A 2980-nucleotide genomic window follows, 5' to 3' on the forward strand; every position below is an offset into this window, starting at 1 on the left:
TCTCTGCTCTGCCTGCGGCCTGGGGACACTTTCTCTTTTGTGCCCCTCAGTGGGACCCATTAAAACTTCCAGAAACTTCAGAGTTGGATTCTGACTTGGAGTTCTTGAGAGGTTTCATCATCTCCCTGGCAGAGATTGATGTTCAGGGCCTCAGCACAAGCCCCAAGAGGGTCACTGAAGTCCTTGTGCTGTGTCTGTGCTGCTGAGCTGGGCCGGGCTCCTGGCACAGAGGCAGCTCCTGGCAAGGGCAGCGCTGCAGAGAGACAGCTCTGCCCAGGAGCAGCTCCTGTGCACAGTCCAGCAGGGCTGGGGCACTGCCAGGGCATCTCAGGGACACGAGCAGGGCACAGGCAGAGCTGACAGGGGCTCAGCACTGACAGGGGCTGTGTGCTGTCCCAGAGGGGGCTGTGTCACAGCAGCACCTCTGTGGCTGTGTCACAGAGCCCCAGAGCAGCTGGGATGTCACAAAGGGGCTGTGTGACAGCACAGAGTGGGTTGTGTGAGGTCACAGATTGGGCTATGACATCACAGAGTTTGTTGTGTGAGGCCATTGAGCGGCTACAGCATCACAGAGGGGGGTGTGTGACATTGCAGAGCAAGATGTGACATCATGCTGTGGCTTTATGACATCGTAGAGAGGGCTGTGAGATCATAGAGTGTGCTGTGACATTTCAGGGTGGCTGTGTGACATCACTGAGTGAGCTGTGTGACATCACTGAATGGGTTGTGACATCAGAGAGCTCGCTGTGACTTCATAGAAGGTGAGTATGTGACATCAGAGAGTGGGATGTGACATCACAAAGTAGTAACTCTAGGAAAAAAAAAAGGAAAGGTTCCAATGAAAAAAATGACAAATAGGTAAAAAAGTCTGAGATTGCAACGAGTTACATTCTAAAGGTTCTGGAGCAGGAAAGAGGGAGTTTATTGCTTCTGTAAAGATCCAGGCATAATTTTCCTCAGGGCATCCTTGATCCCCTGGTACCTCAGGCTGTAGATGAGGGGGTTCAGGGCTAGAGGCACCACCGAGTAAAGAACTGACAGGGCCAGATCCAGGGATGGGGAGGAAATGGAGGAAGGCTTCAGGTGAGCCAACAGTGCAGTGGTGACGAAAAGGGAGACCACGGTCAGGTGAGGGAGGCAGGTGGAAAAGGCTTTGTGCCGTCCCTGCTCAGAGGGGATCCTCAGCACAGCCCTGAAGATCTGCACATAGGAGAAAACAATGAACGCAAAACACTCAAATGATAAACAGGAACTAAGATCAATGACCCCAGTTCCCTGAGATAGGATTTGGAGCAGGAGAGCTTGAGGATGTGTGGAATTTCACAGAAGAATCCCACAGAACAGGGGCAGGGAAAATGTATTGTCTGTGTGCAGGAGAGCATTGAGAAAGGCACTGGCCCAGGCAGCTGCTGCCATGTGGGCACAAGCTCTGCTGCCCAGGAGGGTCCCGTAGTGCAAGGGGTTTGCAGATGGACACGTAGCGGTCGTAGCACATGATGGTCAGCAGGAAATACTCTGCTGAGATGAAGAACATAAAGAAAAAGAGCTGAGCAGCGCATCCTGTGTAGGAGATGGTGCTGGTGTCCCAGAGGGAATTGTGCATGGCTTTGGGGACAGTGGTGCAGATGGAGCCCAGGTCACTGAGGGCCAGGTGGAGCAGGAAGAAGAACATGGGGCTGTGCAGGTGGTGGCCTCAGGCTGCGGCACTAAAGACGAGGCCTTTGGCCAGGAGGGCAGCCAGGGAGATGGCCAGGAAGAGGCAGAAGTGCAGGAGCTGCAGCTGCCTCGTGTCTGCCAATGGCAGCAGGAGGAAGTGGCTGATGGAGCTGCTGTTGGACATTTGCTATGGCTGGCCCTGGAGACCTGTTCATGGGTAAAGGACAGTGACAATTCAAGAGAGCCTGCTTTGAGCCAAACCTGTGCCATTTCCTGTAGACTGTCCTGCTGGTGTTGGTGTTTTTGGTGCTGGCCCTGACTGCTGACAAAACAGCAACACATTCACTTCAGAGCTGGACTGGGTTGATGCACAAGATGGCGGATGGGGCTGAGGCAGACACACACAAGATGGCGGATGGGGCTGAGGCGGGGCCTCCCAGCACGGTCTGTGGCCCCTGCCAGCCCAGCTCCAGCCCCGGAGCCACGCGGGGCAGGGAGAGTCCTTCCCTTCAGCCCTTTGTTGAACAGGACATTAACAGACACCCGGGAAATGGGCACGGTGTGGCACATTTGCTCTGTGCACACAAACATAGACCAGCCAGTTTGGAATGTCAGCTGGCAGTATTTTGATGTCAAGGCAATTCAAATAGGTGAAAATAGGAAAAGTCTCTCGAGACTGAATATTAAAAAAAAAAAAAAACCTTCTATATTTTTTTCCAAGAGGGCCAAAAGCATTTCCTGTGCAGATGGACTCTGTTTAGCATCAAGAAGCATCACAAGTGGTTTGGTCCAGGCAGGAGTCACAGTGACTGTGAGGGGATGAAAACGGAGATGGATCTGCTTGAGGCGGATAGTGCAGTGGCTGCTCACCCGCAATGTGTATCCCTCAGGGGACCTATTTCTTTAGAACACCATGAAGACTACAGAGAATTGAAATACAAACCAAAACTGCAGCAGGAAGCCCAGTGCACTTTAGGTTGTTCTCCATGAGACTCTTCAAGCTGAGCACGGCCATTCTGTTCAGCAGACGCACAGGCAGGGGCTCCTTGGAGCGCTGCTCTGGCACCCGTTCTTTGGAGTAGGGGATTGCAGGGAAAAACAAGAGAAGCCCATCCACTACTGAAGAGGAGCAGTCACTGACAGGAACCAGTGGGTTAAGAAATGGGAGGGGGGAAAAGGCAGAAATTGTGAGGTGACAAGTGTGAGAAATGGGAGTGGAAAAAGGAGAGGAGTGTGAGGGAAGAAAAGGGTAGGAAACCTGTGTGGGAAAGGGTGAGAGAACTGAGGGGGAAATGGTGAGAAATGTGAGTGAAAATAGGAGAGG

At 52.7% G+C, this 2980-nt stretch overlaps 1 pseudogene across 1 annotated transcript; it reads right to left on the reverse strand.

Moving 5' to 3' along the window:
• Positions 1 to 667: 667 nt before the first annotated feature.
• Positions 668 to 1672, reverse strand: LOC310923431 (olfactory receptor 14J1-like; annotated as a pseudogene). Its single transcript has one exon. The product of its transcript is annotated as an olfactory receptor 14J1-like (transcript).
• Positions 1673 to 2980: the final 1308 nt, after the last annotated feature.

This window comes from Zosterops lateralis (genome assembly GCF_965231275.1).
Source record: "Zosterops lateralis genome assembly, contig: HAP1_HAP1_SCAFFOLD_52, whole genome shotgun sequence".
NCBI classification, from domain to species: domain Eukaryota; kingdom Metazoa; phylum Chordata; class Aves; order Passeriformes; family Zosteropidae; genus Zosterops; species Zosterops lateralis.